Genomic DNA, 27,442 nt, shown 5'->3' with positions numbered 1-27,442 from the left:
CGAGGACTCAATAACAGCACACTGTTTTAAACGTGAGTCGCATGTAGGCGCCATTTTGACACTGTACTACAGCTCTACCATCTGCGAGAACGTCTCGAAACTTTACCGGCGCAAAGAACAAACATCAAATGTGAAGCACCAACAAGGTATTTTGTCTATGAATATTAATGGCTTTTTTTTTAAACTGTGGGGCATTACTTACTGAACGACAGTCGTACAAGTTTTTGTGCTGGTTTGCAAGTCACAACCAAAAATTGATTTGTCTGATATAGACGGAACGCACGGCTAATGCAACTCAAATTCACGTTGTTATTATTTGTAGTACACATCGTCGTAGCCTGCATTATACAGGATATCAGCTGATCTAATGATACAATAAAACTACAGGGTGATTCAAAAAGAATACCACAACTTTAAAAATGTGTATTTAATGAAAGAAACATAATATAACCTTCTGTTATACATCATTACAAAGAGTATTTAAAAAGGTTTTTTTTCACTCAAAAACAAGTTCAGAGATGTTCAATATGGCCCCCTCCAGACACTCGAGCAATATCAACCCGATACTCCAACTCGTTCCACACTCTCTGTAGCATATCAGGCGTAACAGTTTGGATAGCTGCTGTTATTTCTCGTTTCAAATCATCAATGGTGGCTGGGAGAGGTGGCCGAAACACCATATCCTTAACATACCCCCATAATAAAAAATTGCAGGGGGTAAGATCAGGGCTTCTTGGAGGCCAGTGATGAAGTCCAGAACTTTTCCCTTTGCACAAACACCCATTCTCTGTAAAATGTTTATACCAACGTTTAATACACCACCTATCAGGAGGTTTAACACCATACTTCGTTCGAAATGCACGCTGAACAACTGTCGTCGATTCACTTCTGCCGTACTCAATAACACAAAAAGCTTTCTGTTGAGCGGTCGCCATCTTAGCATCAACTGACGCTGACGCCTAGTCAACAGCGCCTCAAGCGAACAAATGTACAACTAAATGAAACTTTATAGCTCCCTTAATTCGCCGACAGATACTGCTTAGCTCTGCCTTTTGTCGTTGCAGAGTTTTAAATTCCTAAAGTTGTGGTATTCTTTTTGAATCACCCTGTATAATATTACTTACATGCAAACAAAACACAACACTTCATACTGAAGTTCGCGCACCGAAAAAATCACTAGGAATGGATAACTTGTTACCACTTCGAAATGATTGGTTTGCCTCAAGATTACCTGAATGGTCTTGTTCCTCCACAGTACAAATTGACACGGTGCTACAGGCGCTGTCAGTAGCGTTAGAGTTTAGAAACAGTTTGTAACACGCCCGGGGTTACAAATGGCGAAGAAGTCTCTTTAACTGGGTCTCGTTTCGTGTTTCTTGACCGTGACCCCTGTCCACACCACGTACCTGATAATCCGGCGGCGGTCGTATTGTTCTGCTCCACACTGCTGCTGGCATGCCTGAAATTATGTATCTAAATATGCAAGTGGGTTAGGGGAGCCACTCAACGTCAAACACAACGCTGTCCTACGTATGGTACGAAAAACTGTATTCTGAGACGATAAGAAGAATAGCAGGTTGCACTGTTTACACTCTACGTCGTAAGTTTTAATGCCAATTTCTAGGTCATTCTCTGCCCACAAAATCACATGGGCGAGCGTACGCGTAACCGAATACGGCGCGGATGATTGTTGATGATGCGGAAGCCGAATAATCGAACGAAAGTTCTTCCGCTCGCCACGTATACACATATTTATTTTGGTACCAGTCCTCCGTGACACTAGTAATGATATAACACTGTTCATAAAGTTAATTTTTCAGTTCTCAGTTCTCACTTGTACGAGCGTGCGCGTAACCGTCGCGGCGCGGCTGATTGTTGTTGATGCGGAACGCGATGACCGAACGCACGTTCTCACGTTCACTACAAGACACTAGCACTTGAATGCTCTCTTTCGTGGTAAACTAATTGCTGATCGACATTAGTTCATTCTGAGAGGCCGAACACGGCACGGATGATTCATGTACGGTGCGACACGCAGCGAGAGGATTCACAAATACGTTATCGGCGGCACTTCTCATTTTTAATTACGTCTTGACGCACTTTCCTCTGAATCACTTCCTTATTTCGTCACTTTACTGTAATAGCACATGTAGCAACACTTCAACTTCCATACTAACAATGCCTCTCACATACAGAGCTACCCACAACACAACATATCAGTTCCGTGTCCCGGGCTTGACTCTGCAAAACGCTCTGCCCGCAAAGATACTCCACAACTAAGTCAGCGTTATGATGATACGCTTACAAGTTCTCGCCCAATACATTTCGCTGTCCAATACTACCCAACCTACACCTACCAGCGTTTCGAGGCTGATCTCTTTACTGCTTAGATTATGTTATGAGAAAGTATCGAAAACACTTTTCGTGTCAATTTAGTTTTAAATATTCTATACTAGCGCTGAAAGGTAGCGAGCAGTTTCATAGCATCATTTTTGCAATAACACCATTACGAAGCAAAGGTAATCCTTAACTCTAGCACACTAAAGAGGGGAGGGAGGGGGGCGGGGAATGCTATATTGTTACTGAACTATTGTAAATTTTACTAGTCCATATTGTATTCAAACGAAATCCTCCTTTATAGTTTACAATGAGGTGACAAAAGTCATGGGACAGCGATATGGAGATATACAGATGGCGCTAGTAAAGGCGTGCACAAGGCATAGAAGTGCATTGATGGAACTTTCATTTGTTTTTAGGTAACTCTTATGTAAGGGTTTTCAGTGTGATATGGCCAAAGGGCGAGAATTAACGGACTCTGAACGCGGAGTGGTAGTTGGAGCTAGATGCACAGGGCGTTCCATTTCGGGAATTCAGTGTTACAAGATCCACAGTATCAAGAATGAGCCGAGAATACCAAATTTCAGTCATTACATTTCACCACGGACAATCCAATGGCCGATGGCCTTCATTTAACGACCGACAGCAGCGGCGATTGGTTAGAGATGTCAGTGCTAACAGACAAGCAGTGACCGCAGAAACCAGAGTGGGACGTACGACGAACGTATCTGTTATGACAGCGCGGTGAAATTTGGCATTAATGGGCTATGGCAGCAGACGACCGACATCAGTGCCTTTGGTAACAACACGACGTCGCCTGTAGTGCCTCTACTGGGCTCGTGACTATATTTGTGGGACACTAGACGACGGGAAAACCTCGGCATGGCCGGATGAGTCCCCATTTTAGCTGGTAAGAGCTGATGGTAGGGGTAGAGTGCGGAGCAGACCCCACGAAGCTATGGACCCAAGTCGTCAACAAGGCACTGTGTTAGCTGGTGGTGGCCTCATAATGGTGTGTGCTGTGTTTACATGGAATGGACTGGGTTCTCTGGCCCGAAGGAACCGATCATTGACTGGAAATATTTACGTTCGGCTACTGGGAGACCATTTGTAGCCTTTCATGGACTTCATGTTCCGAAACAACGACGTCATGTTATCGAGCCACAATCGTTCGCGATTGGTTCGAAGTACGTTCTGGATAATTCGAGCGAATGATTTGGCGAGCCAGATCGCCCGACATGAATCACGTCGATAATTTACTGGACATAATCGAGCGGTCAGTTCGTCCACAAAATCGTGCACCAGCAACACTAATGGACGGCTGTAGAGATATTAATGGTAGCCTGTAAAGGTATGGCTCAGTATTTCTTCAAGGAATCGCTGCACTAAGCTGGACAACAGGAGGTCCGACACGATATTAGGAGCTATGCCATGACTTTTGTCACCTGAGTGTATGCACCCGTTAATAACAATTATAAGGTCTCCAGTGATAAGTCACATACGACATAATTACAAAATATCCTATTTTACGCCCTATACTGACAATACGTATCACACAGGTGGAAACGCGTATTGGTATCAACTGCAATTGTAAATTTTAGGAGGGTTTGGTAATCTGTGGTGAAAGTTCATTTTCCTTTAAACGTATATAAAAATTCTTCCTGTTGCCTTCATGAATGGAGCTTGGGGAGAATCTAATTATGTATACATACGCCCAAGAACAGATTACAGTGAATGCCTGCAAGGCGCTTGGTACCGTTAGAGAAAGACTGCTTAAATGTCTCCGAACAAGCAGTAATTAGCCTAAGAAGTGATTATTATGAAACCCTTATTAGAGCTGTCGTCGTAAATTAATTACGCAAGAGCGTAATGAATCCAAGGAACGAGCCGGACGTCGGTGTACGCAAACTCACAAAGAAATAACCGGAAAGATGTCGCCAGCGCGTGATCTATGCGGACATGAAGATGCGGTATTTCAGCCGGCCTTAATGAGCCTGTCGTCACTTTCCTGAGGCCAACAAATCCGTCTTCTAACGCGAGGACCGCTTGAAGCAGCTCTTAAGGCCTGCCCCTGCTGAGGTTCTTTTTTTTTTTTTTTTGCCCCCCTCACTACAAATTCGTCTCTGTAGTACAACTAAATCCTGTCCTGTTACGAAATAGCGGACAGCGCCTTAATCTGAATGGGCTGCTCCCCCTGCGCCGATCCGAATTCGCCGTTTATATGGTCACGTGATTTATCTCTCGTACAAGCCGGAGTCGATGCAAATGTGAAATAAACCTGTTCCCGTCTCGGGCGATATTTATAACGGGCCGCCACACGTTGAGAGAGTCGATTGTCATGCAAATCAGCGGTAACCAGCCCGTATACTTGCAGATCCGCCGTTAGCTGGCTCAGGGATGAGGCTCGTTCCAAAATACATGTCACCTAATTGACTTGCGAATCATATTTATGTGCGGAATGCTCAGGCCTGGCCGTATTTTACAGTTTTGAAGGATGAATGTTTCGGTGACCGTCTTATAATAACCATCCGCCGAAAAAATAAAGCAGCGCGAGGAGATGTGCGGTGACTTAGTGCCGGCTTAGCGTGGCTTTCGGCGAGAATTCGCAACAGCAGCGTCAAAGAGCGCCATGTCATCGGCCGGAACTAGCGCAGGTGGCCGCATATACCTGTTGTGCTACCACACAATGCTGAACAATTGCGTTATTCGTTAGCAAACAGCTGGAACTTCTCCCGGATTTGAAAATGAGCAGCCAACTTTACACGGAAATAAAAAACAGCGTGTATAATACTTAAATTACGAGGGCTTGAAAGGTGGCTGTCCTATTTGCTATCATAATTCTGAGTATGTCATGGGACACATGTGAGTTAATTTGTAGATATGATAAATGTTCTCAGGCCTTGTAATATCGCTTTAACATTACCTTTATAATTATAGACTTTGGGACTAAGTTTGAAACCAGAGATATTGGCCAGAGAGCTTAGCTATGCTTTGTCAGAGTGGAGTCAGAGTGTGATATACTGTGTTCATCATAAGAATAAACCTGATGCAAACATTAAACCATGTATTCTTCCGCCTTCGCTTGGATCTCACTAGATTTCATTTCACGTGGAGCGGAAGCCAAACTGTGTCCAGTAAAGTGAAGTACGATCATAAGGATACTTTTCATGCTCTGTTACACGCACATAGACAGAGCGATCATGCGGGACAACAGCTTTGCCGGTGCCTTAACTTGAACAGCACTGGCCAGCCAGCTGATCCAACTAACATGCAGTGCTGTGAGCCAGACGTTAAAAGAGGCGAGCAGAGAAACAATATCATTTCGAAAGTCATTTAATTTTTAAAGAGAATGAAACAGTATTAGACAAAACTGCAGCACTATTGCACGTTTCTTAGGTGACCAGACCACAGGGTAATTTTTCTAAGCGAGCTATGTGTGATGCAAGAGCATGCTGCAGGGATTTTACTGTATTGTTGGATACTGAAGCCACTGAAGGTATTAATTATAGTCAGTCGTCCGGTAATCTCTTATCTCCTTCCTTATCCGGGTTCGAGAAATACTTTTCAGTTCTGGAACTGTCATCTCCTACGTTGATAACGAATTGATCAACAACAGAATCAGTTATGTCACACAGACAGCGCACTTTCTCCTCTTCTTTTATGACGTGCCGTTCTACATCCCGCGAGGGTTCGGCAGTGACGTGTGAAATAGCTGCTTGCTTAAATTAAGAATTTATATTTTAAATGAGAACAAATTTCGCTTTCAATATGTAACGAGAAACAAGAAGACATGTATTATCCATAAAAAATTATGATGAATTTTACAATTACGAGATATAGGTATTTCAATTCAACGAAGAAAGGAGTTAAGAACATCGCTAGATTTGAACCAGCGAGCCATGATGTCCGCCATTACCAATCTTCCCCGCTACATCTACTGTTCGCATGCATCTCAACTGTGTCAAGTCCCTCGGAAAACTTCAAAGCCAATTCTGTAAATTTATGAAAAATGTTAAGAACAACCTATTTATCGGTACTTATTAACCGTGTTCCACATACATGTTTCACTACGGATCGGGAAGCAGCCTCCACCGTTTTCATACTGAGTATTAACAGCGCGGCAATCACAGCACAATAGTGCAAAGATTATGACTGTACACGATTTCTGAAATAAAAACTACATAGTAAAGCGTGATCAAGAAAAACGTTAACGGTTGTTAATACATTAGAATATCTTAAAGTTTCATTTAATGTAACTTAGTAATAAGATATCAAATACATAAGTAGGACCTACTTGCAAGAACGTCACAACACCAGTGTACGTGTGCTACGGCTTCTACCCAATCATCGCATTTGTGTTTGTTTGTCAGGTTTATTCTTGTGATGAACAGAGTATAATAGAAACTGTGTGGTAATCTATTTGGTTTGAAATGAACGGATCCTGGCCTGCTTTGCAGGGGAAGTGGAGGCAGCAGCATTATCTCGAGCAATTTTTGTAATACAATATTTAAAGAGAAATATTAAAGAGAAGGTTTATACATTGTATGAATGAGAAAAGATAACTTTAAAGGTAACATGGTTTGGTTTATTAGTGAATTACTTAGTATGCTGATCGTTATAACAGTACTTATGGTTTAGATTTTCTGTAAGGTCTTTTGTAGTGAACTTTTATGGTTATGTCTTTCACTGCATTGATAAATGCTGAAAGAGGTATTTTGCGAATTGCGTCAGAATCGTGGAAAGTTGTATTGTTGCTGTGATTTAATGAAGCTCAGTTAAAAGTTAAGTTTACCTTGTTATTTGTCTGTGAGATTAACACCCGATTTTTCATTTGCATACAGGGTTTTATCTGACTGCACATTCGCACTGCAAACTGCGAGTTGGGTGCTGAGTTACGTTTTTGAGCATGAAATCCCGTCTCGCATTGCACATCGCTGGTACTGTGAGTGAAACTTAATTTTGACAGTCAGATCATTATTTTCTAAAAAACAAGGTAGCAGAGCGGACGAGCAGTCCACTGCGCATAGGTAAGCCATAAATTTCATTATCATTGCAGTTCATATTCAGAGTCAGGCACAGTAACTTTGAGAGTGCATTTACGAGAGTAATATCAGTACATAAGTTCAGAGGTTTAAGGCGAGTGAAATATTTTATGGAAGTGCTACATTGTGATTTCAGATAGATTTAACAGATAAAGTCAGGTTCGCTTCATTCAGTTATCGTTTGTTGTGTAATTATGATAATAGTTCTTCTACAGCAATTGTTTTCTAAACTAACAAAGATTCGCAACATTCAGGGTCAACATTCGACACTAAGTCAGTGTGTCACAGTCAGATAGTGTATGTAAATTTTATTGAGAACAGTTTCCTTCTCGCAGTCGTATTGTTTGAATGACTGGTAAACTGGATTTCACAACGTGGATCGTGAGCTTCATATAATTTCACCCGAAATAACTTACGATATTTTCAGTCAACATTTTTCTCTTACTCAGCTTTGCACAGTTCATCGTTTGACTTCACAAATATTCGAGTATTAGAACATCTTAAAGGATACCTTCATGTTATTCGTAATGTAAGGTCGGAACTGGAAAGCACAGTGGAAATCCGATGAAGCTTTATATAGATGTTTAGGACAGTGTCTGTAACATGTCTATCAATCGCGTTACGTCGCTCTTTTCAGTTCTGAAGGCACAGTAAGCACATAAAGACGCCTAGAACAGTAATGTCTCCCGCCAAGTGTGAGGGCCTGTGAAAGATTTCACCTGATTTCAAGCAGCCCACACAGAAAACCTGTCGTACATTTTATTCTCATGTTAATGTAGGGGCAATGAAAACGCCCCTACAGCGTTTTCGATGGCAAGTGTTTGAACACACACAATACAGCCCGAACTTGACTCCCACTCATTTCCGTCTCTGCTTACATGAACCGCTGGCAATGAAGACAACTTTTTGTCACAGGCAACAAGCTGCGGATCATTGGCTGCCTTCTATGAGAAAGGTATTGCAAAGTTGTTCCAACGCTACAACAGACGTCTCAGTCGGAGCGACGGCTATGTGGAGACTAGCTGGAAGGTGTAGCTACATATTGCAAATAAAATAATTTCGATTTTCACTGTGATTTCCATTTCCCGAACTATGGGACCTCACTTTTGAATAGTCCTCGTAGTAAGCAAGACTTTTAGAGAAAATATGCAGCTTTTCATAATCTGTTTTAAGTCCGGAGCCGGCCAGGGTGGCCGAGCGGTTCTAGGCGCTAAAGTCTGGAACCGCGCGACCGCTACGGTCGCAGGTTCGAATCCTGCCTCGGGCATGGGTGTGTGTGATGTCCTTAGGTTAGTTAGGTTTAAGTAGTTCTAAGTTCTAAGGGGACTGATGACCTCAGAAGTTAAGTCCCATAGTGCTCAGAGCCATTTGAACCATTTTTTAAGTACGGACACTGTTGTTATTTTAACCATTAAAAATTTCAGGTGAGTGACCGTCATGTAACAGCAGTGTACTTAAGCTGTTGCTTCCATTACGTGCATAGGTAAACACTTCAGGCTAGCAGGACTTTAATAAAACCAAAGACTGGGTAATATCGAAATATAACGGTCCTTAGGTCTGTAGACTACATGAGTCTGTAGGCGTACCGTCAGACTTTCGCAGAAAAATCAGCCACACATTCCTGCAGCTAGCATGGGGAGATTAGTGGGAGAAGTATCCCACAATGAGCTTAACAGTTTTCATGTTCAAGCTACTAACAAGACTAATATTCAGAAGAATTTGGCTTCAGCAGGGATAATGGCATCCCAGTAACAGTTCTGACTTTGCGCTTGACAGTTGAAGTAAGAATGAAGAAAAATGAAGACAGGTGCATAGGACCTGTTCATCTAGAAAACCCGCTGTAAAATGGTACAAATTTTCGAAATCCTCAGTAAAACAGGTGTACGCTATATGGAAAGACGGGTACATGTACAAGAACTAAGAGGGAAATGTAAGAAAATTTGGAAATTTGTGGTAAGGTCTTATGGGACCAAACTGCTGAGGTCATAGGTCCCTAAGCTTACACACTACTTAATATAACTTAACTAACTTACGCTGAGGATGACACACACACCCATGCCCGAGGGAGGACTCGAACCTCCGAGTCCACAGCTCGTGGTCTCGGAGTCGCGTTCTCGCTTCCCCAGCACGACGTCCCGGGTTCGATTGCTGGCGGGGTCAGGGATTTTCACCTGCCTAGAGATGACCGGGTGTTTGTGTTGTCCTCATCATTTCATCATCATTCATGGAAGTGGCGAGATTGGACTGAGCAAAGGTTGGGAATTCGTACAGGCGCTGATAACCGCGCAGTTGAGCGCCCACAAACCAAATATCATCATCGAACCTCCGACGGGGGTACCTGCGCGGACCGTGACAAGAGCCCCTAGACCGCGCGGCCACTCCGCGCGGCGGAAATGTAAGATTGGAAGATCAAGTAAGAAGTGCTCGGATTGAAAAAACCGTGCAAGACAAGGATCCAGTCTTTGGCCCCTGCTGTTCACACTGTAGATAGTAGAAACAATGACCGAAATGAAAGAAAATTCAGGAGCGGGATTAAAATTCAGGGTGAAAGCGTATCAGTGGTGAGATTCACTCAGAATACTGCTATCGTCGGCGAAAGTGAGGACTAATTACATGATTGTTTTGAATGGAATGAACAGTCGGTAGACCAAAGAATATGTTCGAGACGAAACGGAAGGAAAGTGAAAGTAACGTGGAGCAGCAGAGATGAAATTAGCGATAATTGTAACGACAAAACTGAGGATCGCGAATAGACGATGTGAACGAATTCTGCAATCTTGGAAGCAAAACACGATGGACAAAGCCAGGACATAAAATCAGACTAGCACAGGCAAAGAGGACATTCCTGGGAAAAAGAAGTCTACTAGATTCGAACATTGGCTATGTTTTGAAAGACATTTTTGATGATGTACGGTTGGAGCACAGCATTCTATCAGCATGTAGATGTAAATTAATATCTCCGAGAGAATAGGAAAAGCAGAGAATCGAAGCATCTGAGATGTGGTGCTATAGAAGGATGTTAAAAATTAGTTAGAGTCATAAGATAAGGAATGAGGAGGATCTACCCACAATAGGCGGGGAGAGGAGCATTTAATAAAACATTGACAAGAAGAAGGGACGGGATGATAAGGTGTTACGACACAAGGAACAACTTATAAGGAAGTTGAGGGAGCATAGGGGACAAAAACTGCAGAAGAAGACAGAGAAAGCAATATCATGACTAAAAAAAGGAGTTTTGGTTCAATCATCCGTGGATCACCTAAAATACCTTAAGGGACAGTACCAATATGCGGATATCCTGGACGGAAAGTGTTCACCAGACATACTGGTACTGCTCTAAGGGAACAAGATGAAGAGCGTTCTCGTGTTCAGTTTCGACAGGGAAGGTCAGTATTCCAGAACGTGGCAGAAATGGGTATTTGAAGCAGCAGATGTCATGGGCATACTCTTCACTGAAAATGTTGTTCGTGCTATTTTTCCATTCATATTCCGTGGTTTTGTCACGGAATGTTTCTTTCTTCTCTGTGTGGTAACAGTGTACTCTCGTTGGATATGTATAATGTAATACTAACGGCTATTTGCCGCGTAGAGAAAAATGGAACTGACTGTGACAGCATCGTAGCAGACTTCAGGAAAATACGTGTGGCAGGACACCTGGGATTTAAACTTAATGCGAAGAGCTCTCAATTAATTTCAATACCTCATTAGAAAGTTCAGACTAGCCGCTAACAGATGAGCCCTATTCTTCTCGACGGTAGCCAAATACAGTAAAAAAAATGGTAAAGTACATGGGTTAAACTTGTAAGTAGGCTGTTTAGGTTTTTTTATTGGTAACGCCACCTCTGTATGAAAATCACTGGCTGTGCTGTGTGCAGTCTGTGGCTAGTTTGCATTGTTGTCTGCCATTGTAGTGTTGGGCAGCGGCAGCTGTACGTGAACAGCACGTAGCGTTGCGCAGTTGGAGGTGAGCCGCCAGCAGTGGTGGATGTGGGGAGAGAGATGGCGGAGTTTTGAAATTTGTCATGAACTGCTATATTTATATATGATGATATCAAGGTAAATACATTGTTTGTTCTCTATTAATATCTTTCATTTGCTAACTATCCCTATCAGTAGTTAGTGCCTTCCATAGTTTGAATCTTTTATTTAGCTGGCAGTAGTGGCGCTCGCTGTATTGCAGTAGCTTGAGCAGCGAAGATTTTTGTGAGGTAAGTGATTTGTGAAAGGTATAGTTTAATGTTAATCAGGGCCATTCTTTTGCAGGGATTTTTGAAAGTCAGATTGCGTTGCGCTAAAAATATTGTATGTCAGTTTAAGCACAGTCATGTATAAATTTTTCTAAGGGGACGTTTCATATGTCGACCCTTAGCCGAGGATACCTCACGGGAATCTTCTGATTTTTTTTTCTTGTAGTTTGTGTAATTAGTGTAGCTTTTGTTTATTGCTAGCGCGTAATTGTAGAGAAAATCTCCTTTGTAGTTGCAGTCTTTCATTGTTGTACAGTAAAACAGTTGTGGCATGCATGTAGATTTGCACCAAGTATTTCGCAGCTGCAATTAACTAGATATTATTTTCAGTGTTATGTTAATGTGTTCTCTTATTTTTGCTCTTCAAATTGTGCTTTTCTGTGTTATCGTGAAATATTGTGACAATAATGGCGTGTGGAAAACGTAATACTAGGCTCCAAAGTAAATTGAGAAATGACAGTGAAGACGAAAGCAGTGTGTTAGCGCCGCAGAGTAATGAATTAACTAATGTTCAAAGTAGTAATTTGGTAATTGTGCATAGGGAAATGGAGCGGGCGGCAAACAATGGTGTAGACAGTAAAACAATTAGAGAACAGGGAAGCATTATCGATCGATCGGTCGGCAACAGCTCGCCTCAGGAATCCGAAATGACAGGAAACAATCTCACAAATACTGTAGATTCAGGTTTTGGATCCTCACCGTTTTCTCAAATAAGTCAAGACACATTTTCTCCTTGTCAAAATGTGAATGTTTCCGGTGCAAATTCACTGCCGAAAAGCACTGAGGAATATGTTCCAGACACCAGTGCATTGTTATTACAATTAATACAGCAAATGGGACAAACACAGAGAAAGCTTCAAAAGTTAGACACAATGGAACAAAATCTTCGAAAGTTAGATACAGTGGAACAAAATCTTAAAAAGTTAGACGCAATGGAACAACATCAGAGACAAACACAGCAACAGTTAGACACAATGGAACAAAATCTTCAAAAGTTAGACACCACACTTGAACAAACACGTGAAGATTTAAATACTGAGTTACATAACATTGAATCGAAATGTCAAAAAGTCTGTAATGACGTAAAAACACAAATTTGTGAGCATTTTCAACCTATTTTTTCGTGGCATGAAAATGCATTACAGAATCACGAAGCAGCCATAAAAGAACTGCAAGCCATTGTTCATGAAAATCATGAGACCTTGTGGGCTAAAATTGACTCAGTTGCATTTACCGATTCGGTTACGCAACTTGCAATAACTCAGGAAAACTTAAAGGACGCAGTAGATTCGATTTCAACACAAATGGACACTCTGAAACTTGGTTCAGAAAAACACACTGAGGAAATGTGTTCACTATCGGAGAAAGTAGCCGAACTTTCGGATCAGGTCACTAACTTATCTACAAAGGTAGATGATGATCTGAATGACACAAGACCTGTAGCCTTCACTGACACAGAAGAGTATGAACAAATTAGAAAATTCAAACAGAATCAAAATCAAATCAATACACAGTACAAAAGAGAAATCCGGGAAGTACAAGATCAGCTGACACAGGTAATACAAGAATTACGTATTTCAGAGGATACTCGCGCCCCAATACGGGAAGAGGGACACAGAAATACGGAACAGCCACAAAATAATAACACAGCGCATTTCGGAAGTTATGAAAGAAATTGGCAATGTGCACCGAATTTTGATATGGAACGGCCGACACGACCTAACAATGACCGATATGCGGCTCGCCGACATGATGATTTTGACTATAAGCTGTTCATTACCACACATAAATTCAAAACATTTAAGAATTCTGGCAACGACATTCATCCACAAGCATGGCCCCATCAATTCTCGCATTGTTTTCCTCCCAACTGGTCGTTAGAACACAGATTAGAATTTATGTGTGGCTACTTGGAGAATGAACCAGCTGTAAGAATGCGATCGGTAATTCACGATTGCCACAGTGAACGAGAGTTTTACCATGCCTTCCTCTCAGCATATTGGTCTCAAGCCACACAAGACCGAGTAAAACATAGCATCATAATGATGAAACGCTTCGAACAATCTGAATTTTCCAGTCTTATGAAATATTTTGAAGACATGTTGCATAAGAATCAGTATCTTTCAAACCCATACAGCCCCTCAGAACTCATCCGCATTTGCTTAATCAAACTGCCTGAACATTTACGACATATTATTTTGGCAGGACGTTGCAAAGACGACATTGAAGCATTTCAGGGACTTTTACAAGAATTAGAAATTGACACTGACAATCGCGGAACGCGAAACCAGGAACACAACAATTACAGGTCACATCCGTCGCAATTCCGCGATGAAAGAACTAATAACTTTACACGACAAGGCTATTCTCACAACACAAATCGTGACCAAAACAGACACCACCCGTATGACAACCGTTGGCGGAGTAGTAATAACTACAGGGAAAGATCACCTCTCCGTGGTAATGACTATCACAGAGACAATAAGAGAAACAGACAATATGGGAACCAAAATAAATACTATCAAGAGAGACAGAATAACTTTAGACGCAACGGACCAGCGCGCAGTTACGATTCAGGGAGAAATTCTCCACCATGTGACCGACAAGAAAGAAACTATGGAATCTACCGACATGACGACAGACGATATGATCGTAACGACAGACCTGAATTGCATCAGAAGTGGCGGGATTCAAACAGAGCAGGGCCCTCTCGTCACGGTGAATTTGTAGAAGTTAGGTCTCCAAATCCCAATAACGACGCGCGCCAACAAAGAGACAATAGGCAATGACTCACACCGCTGGCAGCAACAAAACGTACTTATGAAACTGATGACGCAGCTGCCGTAGCTAGTAATTACGTAAAAATGGAAGACATTAGGGACATCTTACTCCAGGAACACGACGTAAAACTTAACAACATTGCATATCCTGTGATTCACATTACTGTAAATGACGTAAAATTTACGGCAGTACTTGACTCTGGCAGTCCCATCTCAGTAATTAGTGAAACAGCCTTTAGCAAATGCAACAAATCGAACGATTGCCCCACACTTCTGTTACGTAAGATTAAATTACAATGTGCAATCTTTGGAAAAAGTGTAGATGCACGCCAACAAACCAACTTAGAATTCTTTTGTCAAAGCCACAGCTTCTCTACGAACTTTCTTATTGTTCCATTATTGTCGACGGAAATTATATTGGGAGTAGACTTTTTGAATGAATTCAAAGCAATCTTAAACTTTCACGATGCTGAAATAAGTTTAGAGAAGGAAGGTAAATCAATAGCTTTGAAATTTGAAGATTGGCTCTCAAACCATGACGAAGAAATCAATCGGCTTTACCTTCTGTTGGACAACAGTTCGGAATTTTCTACAGAACTAGACACTAACAATCACTCTGCAAGAACTGACAGGGATAATATCGACGGCATATTTGAAATTAATGAGTTAATTCAGAATAAAATTCAAACAATTGAGAATTGTAATGACACTGATAGGCAGGACCTTTTTGAGATTTTGCAAGAACATTCCACAGTTTTTACTCATAAAACAGGAACAATCAAGGGATTTCAATACCAATTTCGTGTTCGTGAGCATACTAAATTTTGTGTTAGACCATATGTAATTCCAGCACATTATAGGGACTGTGTTAGAACAGAAATACAATCTATGCTTGACGAGGGCATTATTGAGCCTGCAGTAAGCTCATACAACAATCCATTACATGTTGTTGAGAAGAAAAATGGATCGATCAGGCTTGTCTTAGATTCGAGACAAATCAATACGATCATTATTCCTGAAACAGACAGGCCGCAAACGTTGGAAGAACTTCTTCAAAATTTTAATGGTGGTAAAGTGTTGTCTTCCATTGATCTCAGATCCAGCTTTTATCAGATCGAACTTCATCCAGAATGTAGAAAATACACAGCTTTCCTTTGTTTCGGCGTTTGTTATCAGTTTCGGAAACTTCCCTTTGGTTTGAACATTTCTTCAGCAGCATTCATTCGCGGGCTAAATTTCATATTACCTGAGTTCTTAAAACGTCACATCACCTTATACGTGGACGATATTCTAATAGCAGAAGCTTCATGGGAACTACATAATCGCATCCTCAACAGTTTGTTACGTATTTTTGCAGAATCTGGAATTACAGTTAACTTGGAAAAGTCTGAATTCGGTAGGACAAAGGTGAAGTTTTTGGGACATATTATTTCTTCTGAAGGCATTCAGCCAGATCCTGAAAAGTTAGAAGCAATCAGAGCCATTCCAGTTCCATCCACAAAAAGACAAGTCCGCAGTTTTCTAGGTCTCGTAAATTTTTACCGTCGTTTTCTGAATATGCAAATTCCTGTTACACCAAAACTTTGTTCTCTCACTGGAAAAAATACTATTTGGAACAGGGACGAACAAGCACAATTGGAATTTAATTCTTTGAAAGAAGCGTTACTTCACGCGCCAATTTTAGCTCATCCTGATCTGTCACAAGATTTCTGCCTTAGCACGGATTCTTCTAAAGTCGGTCTTGGTGCCCATTTATTTCAAGAAGCCATAGAAAATGACACTACCATTCAGAAAACCATTGCTTTTGCTAGCCGAGTGCTAACAAAATCTGAAAAAAATTATTCCGTTACTGAATTAGAAGCTTTAGCTATCGTTTGGGCATTTAACAAATTCCGTTTCTTTCTTTCTGGTAAGCACGTAAAAGTATATAGTGATCATCGAGCATTACAATTTCTTAAGTTTTCAAAATTAAATCATGACAGGTTAAAACGTTGGGCATTGTTTCTGCAAGAATTCCGCTTCACAATAGTCTACATTCCCGGCAAGGAGAACATTGTTGCGGACGCACTGTCACGCGCACCGGCTGGGCTTGAGAAAAGTATCACAGAAGGCAACCTCGAGAAAAATTTCAGTATTCTTTACATTCAGAAAGTCGCCTTTGAAAACTTCATCACCACATCTTTAAAGGACATTGCTCATGAACAAGATAAAGATCCGATTTGGAAAGACATCAAGAGCAAATGGCATGAAAAGACACACACACAGATTCGGCATTATTATCTGGTTAGAAACAACGTACTGTTCAAACGCTGCACTGTTGATGACAAGCTATGGGTACTTTGCATTCCTGACGATTTTATTAATAAGCTCATTTGGTACATTCATTTCAGCTATGCACATTTTGGTCCACGAAAATGTTATCATATTCTTCGAACGACTTGTTATTTTAACAATATGGAAAAAAGAATTCGAAGAGTCTTGTCTATTTGTAAACTTTGTCAAAAGGCGAAACCATCTACTGTCTCACATCGTGCTCCGTTGTTTCCTATTATTCCTTCTAAATTAAAAGAATTTGCTGCTGTTGATCTCTTAGGACCGCTTGTCAGAACATCCAATGGATTTTCGTACGTTCTAGTCGCTGTTGAACTTACTTCAAAATTTGTTCCTTTCACTCCGTTACGTAAAGCCACTGGACGATCTGTATCCAACGCCTTTGTTAAAAATTTCTTACGTGAAGTTGGCCACGTTGCTAAAGTCATTTCAGATAACGGACCGCAATTTAGATCTGCTGTTTGGTCACGCACGCTTCGGAATCAAAAAATCAAACCTGTTTTTATTTCATTGTACTCACCACATTGCAACCCGTCTGAACGGATTATGAAAGAAATCAATAAGCTTTGCACACCTTATTGTCACAGAAAGCATCAGCATTGGGACAGATATCTACAATTATTTCAAAATGTGCTGAATGAAATGCCTCATGATTCCACTGCTTTACCACCTACTCTTGTACTAAAGAATGAAGAACCACCGAACAGAATCAGAGAGCTTGTACCTTTCCCGAATACACGTAAACTTCGACACAAAGACATAATTGATTTGGCTCTTAAAAATATAAAATCTGCAGCAGACAAAAGGAGAAAACTACAGGGTAAAGCAAATGCAAAGAAATTGTATATTGGTCAGAAAGTTCTCATTAAAGCTCATTCATTGTCACATAAGAAGAAACACTTGAGTCACAAATTCTTTCTAGTTTACAATGGACCTTACAGAATCCGACGTATACCACATGATAATTGCGTTGAAGTTGAAACTCTGCGTACTAGGAAGAGTAAAGGTTTACACCACATTTCACATGTAAAACCGCTTATTGAGAGATAATCTGCTTGTCTTTGCCATAAAACTCTTAACTTCACATTTCTAGTATGCATTGTCAGACTTAGAAACTGTTACCATGCAACAATGTTTGAAGTTAAATATCCAGTCAAGAACCAAGAGAACTTATTTAAACAGAAATTATGAATGCATTGTTATAGTGAACTGACGACACAGCATTATTGTGTGTGTACATTCTTGCTTGTTAGTGGCACGATTACGTAACGACCATAAGGCTCAAATACTTAGAACATTTACCAGTACTGCTAATGAGATTTTAATGCAACATTTTGGTTTACTTGAAAATATATTCTGGATTTAAAGTACTTTCAGTGAGATACCAGATGGCACAGTGGTTAGTTTATGTGACAGCTACACGATTTTATCACGACGCTACTAATGAGTGACAATTTACAATGTTGCTTTTGCAGTGTTTCTATTTTATATCTGCACAGTTTTCTGTTTTATTCTGGAAAGTAAAACAGGTTTTAGTAGTAACTTTTGTGGTATAGCTACAATGAGACTGCCTTTTCCGTAGCACAACAATACGTTACAGCACAGTACTTTCCTCATCATGGCAATAAGCGTAATAACTAAGACATTTATACGCAAAGCATTTCACTTTTGTGTATTATGAGGTAAGTACATTGACTTCTGCAGAACGTAGCTTTCGGAGGACGATAACTACGACACTTCCACACAGATTATGTTGCAACAAGACGCACATTTAGCGCTAAAGTACAAGTATTTGAGTGATTAATTTTGTACTTAAAACATTTATTTTTAAAGATTTTTGAATTACAAAGAAAGTTTTCCGTGATACATTTCATTCCATTGCTGTAATCTGTAACACCTGAGGGTATAATTACATTAATCCTCAGGGGGGTACACGCTTACTTTGTGTACCATGTGTGTGGCAACCACAAGGAACCCTAGCTAATATGGTATTTGCTTATACAACTTTACACATCGGTACCATATTTCTCTAACACACAAATTACACAGCTATCTGATCATTTAACTGAGAGATAAACATTTTTTTTTCTACATCAGTGACACATGTTTACGCAATACACAGTTGGGTAACTTCACAGTTATGAAACTGTATTTTGTCTGTACTTTGTAAACTGTTCATATTTTTTCGGAACCTTTGTGATACTATGAGAGCTTTGAATGATATATTTGGTAAGGGAGCATGATTTTAAAGTACGTTTGAGGTAGATGACACTATTGAAATGAGCAGAGAATTTTTTTTAGGTTTTGAAATTATTGGAGGAAGCTACGACGATTTTGAGAATTGACTGAGATGTTATGATATTATTACGACGACGATGTGTACTATGCTGTTGAGATATGTTTATGATCAATAAGATGATGCTACCGTATATGAGGAATAAGAAGTATGTTGGAAACCAAGAAGCGTACTTTAAGAGTTATGAAAGGTGCGTAAATGCGTGACTGTATCACAATGCTGACGAATATTTTATTTGGACACTTATAGTTATAGGGTTTTATTTCTACACATTTGCAACGCAAATTCTCGACCCGTGAAATTTTGTATGTGAGACTGTCACTGTAGCGGAAACTGCTGTCGTAAATATTTCCGTAAGAAAGTTAAGTGACCACCTGCACGTAATGCGTCGTGGGCACGCAGCTGTGTCAGACGCCGGGAGAACAAGTCATTAGTGAGTGCCTCATCAGAAGCACAGGTAGAATAAAAGAAAGGGGAGGCCATTGTCCTCGCTATTGACATTTCCTTGTTGAAAGCATACTGTGGAGCTCGTAATTTATGATATTTACTAAAATGCCTAATGAAATGATTAGAAACATTTTACATCTATTGTCTTTGTAGTTAAGAGATTGCTCATTTTGTTTAATATCTGGTTTCCAGCTGTGTTGCAGCATTGGTTTTATAAAATAAACTTAAATGCATCTGTTAATGTGAACACTTTCTGTCAACAGATTTATTAAATAAGTATTTTCTGATCCACATTCTTCGAAAAAGGAGCTCTTGGAATGGAGAGAACAATAAGAAGGGACTAATAACAGTAACTGCATCTATAATTTTCTTTTCAAGTACTTGGTAATTTCTTTTGTAGAATAATTTGTGGTGCACCACTTTAATTACTTAGACATTAAGATGTGTATATGTTTCCCTTATCTGCATTGTTGTTTTTACTGTAATATTTTTTCTGCTTGAGCTATGTCATGTTTAGGTATACGGGTAAGTTACTGCTGTTTGCCAGTCATAGTGTTATTGAATTTGACTTTACATTATTCTGTTAAGCCAGTTTTACTAATGATTTATTTTTATTGTTTGCTGCACATTGCCTTAGATTAGTTGTAATATTACAGTTGCTTTGCTAATTTCTTAATGCTGCTTGCTTTGCAAATCTCCGTTTTTTTTTCATTGCTGTTTATATTCATTGTTTTATGTGATGCTGCATTGCCTCATCCCTTAGTTTAGCATCTGAGCTCAGTAGATTTAAGTTAGCTTAAGAGGGGGTAGACTATATAAGAAACTGACTATGGAGAATAGGTAAAGAATGCATTGCGAAGTTATATGAAAAAGATTTGGGCCCAAATGAGTATTGTACAATCAGAAATAATTATTTTGAAAGAAATATGAATAGAATACAGAAAGCAGGCTTAGATAGGACTTTTTGGGAATAATGATGAACAAAGGGAGATCTTCATGCAAAATACTGCAGTACAACAAACCCTGTCCTTTCCTTTTGTATTATCCCACTAAATGTTTATGTACCCTTATGTATTCGTCTTTTTCCTGTCTTTATGTGTTTAGCTAATAAGATTTATGTTGTAGAATTTTTCAAATACTATGTTATTTTCTTTGTAAAGATGTTAGACATTATTAATTCTGTTTTGTGTTAATGCTCATGTGTGAAGTTGATGTTTCGAAAGTTATTCTGATCTTTTATGTATGTACTCATGTCATAATTCCTGTAACACTGACGTATATGTCTATTTCTATTCTTTTGTAACGCCTGTTTTACTACAAATGTTATCTGTATTGTTATATTCTTTAATGATGTATTTTGTACCTTTGTAATTGTATTCTCATGTTATAAAATTGTAATTGACACCAGTTCATCTTATTATTAACTTGTAAGTTACATTTCACTGCACACGTTTCTGTTGGTCATAGTATATGGACAATATGTGAGAAGTAGGGACTGATAGTGTTTGCATGTGTGTTAATGATTCAGCAAGGGACTGGATAACAGCATTGCTGGTTCTAAGGACAATTCCAAAAACTTTGTGAGTGCACAAGTGGTGGTTTATGGACTTGCTACATTATCCGCAAGACTCTTCAGTGGTGATTGTGCACCTGCACAGTCACAACAGATGGCTGCTGGCCATCTCTACCAGGACTACAGTGGGTCTGCTCTGTGATGACCTACCCACCAATATTATTCAAAACTTTTTTTTTCATTGCTGTTTATATTCATTGTTTTATGTGATGCTGCATTGCCTCATCCCTTAGTTTAGCATCTGAGCTCAGTAGATTTAAGTTAGCTTAAGAGGGGGTAGACTATATAAGAAACTGACTATGGAGAATAGGTAAAGAATGCATTGCGAAGTTATATGAAAAAGATTTGGGCCCAAATGAGTATTGTACAATCAGAAATAATTATTTTGAAAGAAATATGAATAGAATACAGAAAGCAGGCTTAGATAGGACTTTTTGGGAATAATGATGAACAAAGGGAGATCTTCATGCAAAATACTGCAGTACAACAAACCCTGTCCTTTCCTGCTGTGGGTTTGCTCTGTTGTGGCGCATTATCTGTCAGCATGTCAAGAGTCAGCACTGTCTTTCCGTTGGAAGGACAACGCTACTTCTTCAAGACTGCATGGAAATCCACTACTTCCGTGTGCATTTTCTTCTACTGCTCAGACTTTGAGGAAAACACTACTATTTTACCTTGATGAACGATCAGGACTGTCTTTATGGACCGTGAGAAAATTTGAGCTTTTGACCAACATTGTATCAATAATAGTGTGCATTTGATTTCTTTGTTATTGTAATTATGAAAAATTTTTTCAAATCTGTATTGGCCACTGCCCAATCCAATTTGTAAAATTTTTTGTGGGGAGCATGGGGGCTATGTAAGTAGGCTGTTTAGGTTTTTTTATTGGTAACGCCACCTCTGTATGAAAATCACTGGCTGTGCTGTGTGCAGTCTGTGGCTAGTTTGCATTGTTGTCTGCCATTGTAGTGTTGGGCAACGGCAGCTGTATGTGAATAGCGCGTAGCGTTGCGCAGTTGGAGGTGAGCCGCCAGCAGTGGTGGATGTGGGGAGAGAGATGGCGGAGTTTTGAAATTTGTCATGAACTGCTATATTTATATATGATGATATCAAGGTAAATACATTGTTTGTTCTCTATTAATATCTTTCATTTGCTAACTATCCCTATCAGTAGTTAGTGCCTTCCATAGTTTGAATCTTTTATTTAGCTGGCAGTAGTGGCGCTCGCTGTATTGCAGTAGCTTGAGCAGCGAAGATTTTTGTGAGGTAAGTGATTTGTGAAAGGTATAGTTTAATGTTAGTCAGGGCCATTCTTTTGCAGGGATTTTTGAAAGTCAGATTGCGTTGCGCTAAAAATATTGTATGTCAGTTTAAGCACAGTCATGTATAAATTTTTCAAAGGGGACGTTTCAAACTTTCTATGAAGAGCTCGAAAGGACATAAAATACTGTCAGTAGGCACAGGAAGACTTCCACTAGCCTCTATGCCCTCAGAAGTTTCGGAACATATTTCCCTAGGATGTGGAACGTAAACTTCTCCAGTCAGTTGTTCTTTCGACCCTCTATTATTGCTGTTATCCAACATTCCACGAGTGATGAAGATACCAGACTGTTTAAACAAACTGCGAATCGTTGCGTTAGGTACATCTACATCTACGTACATCTACATAAAAACTCCGCAAGTCATCTACGGTATGTCGCAGAGGGTACTTGTCTAGCGCTGTCACTTTTTTTGCCTCCCCCTTCGAATCGCGAATGGTTCGCGGGAAGAACTATTGCTGATAAGTTTCCGTGTATGCTTAAATCTAATTTTACCTTCACGTTTTTTTTCAGGAGATATACGTAGGACGATACTATAAATTGGTTAACTGTTATCTTACAACGCACTTGGAATTTTAACAGTAAATCACCACAACCTGATGTGCAAAACCTTTCTTGCAGCGTGCGCTCCTGCAGTTGGCTGAGTTAGTTAGTTAGTTAGTTACGTGTTCCATTATGTAACCGTTATGATGTGGAGCGTGTCAAGTGCATAAGAAATGCACGCATAAATGAAGGTCTTATTCACGCTTAAAATTTTAATTTTTTTAATTTTTTAAGCTTAAAGGTTTTATTTATTTATTTATTTAGTTTTTTTTTACGACACTAAATGAACTGTAGCGAAACGCGCTGCTCGTCTTTGGATCTTCTCTGTCTCCTATATCGGTCTTATCTAGCATGGATTCTATGCTGACAAACAATATTCAAATATTGCTCGAGTGAGAGTTTTGTAAGGTACCTGCTTTGCGTGTGAACTACATTTCCAGAGCCTTCCAATGAACAATATTGTTAAGTCTTTCGTGGCCACTCTTTGTCAAACTGCCTGAACAGAATATAAGTGGCCTGCAGGTTGGGGCAGGAGGACAAATCGGCCGTGGCAGAACACCTGCTGTGTGAGGCCGACCACATAAGAAAATTTCCCAACAGAAGTTCTGGCTATAGAGAAGAGCTATCACACCTGCTTGTTAAGAGAAGCTATAGAAATGCGCTAACATGAGAAGAGCTTCAACAAGAAAGACGAAAGCTTCAGGTAGAACGGATCCTGGATTCCTGTGCTGCAGCGAATGACCGTTGCAGGTAACAAGAGGAGAAACGCATCCGAAATGACCGCGGAAGAGCCATTGGACGTTGGAGCCGCAGTCGCATATAGTCTGCGGCTGCGAGCTCGGCTCCAGTCCACCACCAGCAATGGAGGGTGAAGCTTTGACTATGCCAGCCACTCGTGCTGGCGAAACGTCAGAAAAATCATCAAAGAAACGTCGGCTGAAGAGCGCGAGCCAGAAGCCAGCAGTCAGTTTGACCTCCAATGAAGCTGGACATCTGCCACACTTGCGGTTACTTTTATGTGATCGTTACACTTTAAAACGCTCCGGACGCATACTCCTAGATATTTCATGGACGTGTCTGCTTCTAGTATTGATTCCACAAGCGTGTAATCACACAACAATGGCTCTTTCCTATTACTTCTATGTAACACGTTACGTTTGTTTGCGTTGAATATCAGCCGTCGCTCCCTGCACCATCCGTAGGTCTTCTGCAGGTCTTCCTGTATTTCGCTATAATTTCCTAGCGCTACGACATCTTTGTATAGAACAGCATCATCCGCGAAAAGCCTCACCGAACTTCTGACCTTATCGACTAGATCATTTACAGGTATTGTGAAATGTAAATGTCCTATAACACTCGTTTCAAGTACTCTCAAGTTAATTCGGAAGGTTTCTCTAAGTTGAGAATGGCACACTGTGTTTTGCTCGCTAGAATCTCTTCAATCTAGACACAGGCTGCGCAAGTCGAGGAACACGGCATCAACTGGCGTGCCGTTATCTACTGCTTTGTGGGTCTAGTAGACGAACAGAGCGACTTGGGTTTCACTCAGTCGTTTTTTCAGAATCCTTGTTGATACCTACAAAGGAGATTTTCGGTCTCAAGAAATGTCATAGTACGCAAGAAAAAAATCCTACAACATATTGACGCCAGAGATACAGACCTATAGCTTTGTGCCTCTGTTCGACGACTTCTCTTGTAAACTGAAATGACCTGCGTTTTTTCCAGTCCCGAGACCTACGGTACACAGCTACTAGAAGAGGGGAAGGTTCTTTCGCATGCTCTTTGTAGAATCGAACTGGTATCTCGTCAAGTTTAGTGGCATTTCTTCTGTTGAGTGATTCATTTGCTTTTCTTTCCCGTCGTCAGTTATATCAATATCTGTCATCCTGACGTTCGCTGTACACTCTAAACGAGGCCCACAGTATCTCATTTCCTCAGTGAAACAGTTTTGGAAGACGCTGTTTAGTATTTTGCCCTTCTGTCACCATCCGTTTCGACGCCATTATGGTCGCAGATTTTCGGAACAGATGGCTTCGATTCGTTTACTGATTTGACATGAGACTGAGACTTCATAGGGTTGTCTGACAATTCGGTGGATAGAAAGTTACTTTCAAATTCGTTGAACGATTCGCACATGCCCCTCCTTGCGCCAATTTCTGCTTCCTTCAGCTTTTGTCCGTAAGGCTTTGGCTACGTTTAAATTTGCAGCGACGCTCCCTTTGCTTTCGTAGCATTTTCCTAACATGGCTGTTGACCAAGGCGGATCTTCTTCACCACACAACTTTTCTCGGCACATACCTCTTTAAAGTGTATTGTGCAATACATCGGCAAATACCTGTCTAAAGCGTATTGTGCAATGTTCTTGAACTTCGTCCATGAATGCTCTACATCGTCCGTGTTGGAGATAAAATTTTCATTATGAACGTTCACGTAATCTGAAATCTGTTTCTTGTAGCTCTTGCTAAGCGGAAATATCTTTCCACCTTTCTTTAAATTCCCATTTTACAGCCTAATTCGGTGATGTTGTAATAATTAATGATCACCGGTTCTCTGTCCTACTCTGAGACAAAAGTTCGGGCCTGTTCGTGACCTGGAGATCTAAAATGTTATTTTCAAAAGTGGGTTCTCTGCTCAAGCTAATTTTCAGGTAAGGCACAGAAAAGTTTCGCTAGATTTCCTGTCCCTACTGCCCACCTTACCCACTTGAATCTCCCAGTCTATAGCTGGCTTACTTATATTAGCCACACAAACCGCAGCCGGTACTCGGCCTCACTCAGTCCAGCCTTCCACACTTCCTGTCACCCGCATCTTCATCGTCCAGACCCAGTATGTGCATGTCCCCAATGGTATTATCCTTCCATCCCATTCTCCGCCGTCCCAGTCGTCTCTTTCCTTCAGCTTCTCCATCCATTACATCCTTTATTACCGTGTTCTCCCCTCTCCTCCGCACATGTCCATACCATCTTAGTCTCTTAATTTTCACAGCCGGCCAGAGTGGCCGTGCGGTTCTAGGCGCTACAGTCTGGAGCCGCTTGACCGCTACGGTCGCAGGTTCGAATCCTGCCTCGGGCATGGATGTGTGTGATGTCCTTAGGTTAGTTAGGTTTAAGTAGTTCTAAGTTCTAGGGGACTGATGACCACAGCAGTTAAGTCCCATAGTGCTCAGAGCCATCTGAACCATCTGAATCTAATTTTCACACTCGCTACGACGTCAGGCATTATGTACGAGGGTTATTCCAAAAGTAAGGTCCGATCGGTCGCGAAATGGAAACGACTATGAAAATCCGATAAAGCTTTGCACAGATGTGTTGGGTAGTGTCTCTAGTATAACCCCAGTTAGCATCACGTCGCTCTTCTCATTTCTGAGCTCGCAGTGAGTGCGTAAAGATGTCTAGAAAATAGTGTCTGCCGCCAAGTACGAGGGCCTGGTGAGAAATTTCCCTGAAGCTATGCAGCCAACATTACATAACTGTCGTGCTGTTTCGTCTTCACGACAATTCTCAGCCGCATTCTGCAGGGGCAATGAAGATGCTCCTGCATCGTTTTCAAATGGAAATGTTAGATTACCCACAATACAGTCCGCAATTGTCTCCCCCTGAGTTTCATCTCTGGTCACATGAACCGCTGTCTTTGAAGATAACATTTTGACACAGACAACGAGGTGTAGGCCAGCGTGGAGAGTTGGCGGAAAGCACTGGCGGCTGCCTTCTATGATGAGGCTATTGAAAAGTTGGTACAACGCTATGACAAAAGTCTAAGTCAGAACGGCGACTACGTAGAGAAGTAGCTGAAAGGTGTAGCTAATTGTTACAAGTAAAACATTTCTGATGTTCACTGTGGTTTCAATTTGGCAATCAATCGGACCTTACTTTTGGAATAACCCTCGTATAATACTTCTCTGTTTTTCCTTAATCTCCACCGTTCATTTTCTTTCACTCGTTCATATCTTTTTCTCGGTACTTTATTTTAGGAAGTAAAGAGTTTTTCTCTGTTTTCCTTGTCAGGGTCCATGTCTCACTTGCATAGCACACTGTTGGCTTGATGATGGTCTGACATAATCTTATTTTTGCCTGCCTAGACAATAACTTCGATCTTATGTTGTTGTCAATAGCTCCTAGCCATCTTCCCCCACCTTGAATTCTTGAGACTATCTCTTGTTCTATAAGAGTTTGTTGGTTTATGTTGACACCAAGGTACGCGATGTGTCTGTCTTCTGTGTTGTTAGATTTCCGATTTTTAGATGGTTCGGTCCTAAATGAGCTCTTCTTCCGACTACCAAGAACTTTTTTTACTTTCATGTACACTTAGACCTACTTTCTTAGCTTCTTCCATTAGCACAGTGCCCATTTTCTTCCATGCTCCTTCCTATGAACTCAATATCATCCGCAAAAGCCGAAACATTTATCTTTTTTCCTATGGTGAATCCTGCACTTTCACATGTGCCTCTCCTCAGAGTGTTGTTGAGGGCGAAATTGAACAGGTTGGTGATATAATATCTTCCTGTTTCACCCCTGTTTTATTTCAAAT

This window comes from Schistocerca serialis, chromosome 2, assembly GCF_023864345.2.
Source record: "Schistocerca serialis cubense isolate TAMUIC-IGC-003099 chromosome 2, iqSchSeri2.2, whole genome shotgun sequence".
Taxonomy (NCBI): Eukaryota; Metazoa; Arthropoda; class Insecta; order Orthoptera; family Acrididae; genus Schistocerca; species Schistocerca serialis.
Note: the sequence above shows the minus strand (reverse complement) of the source record.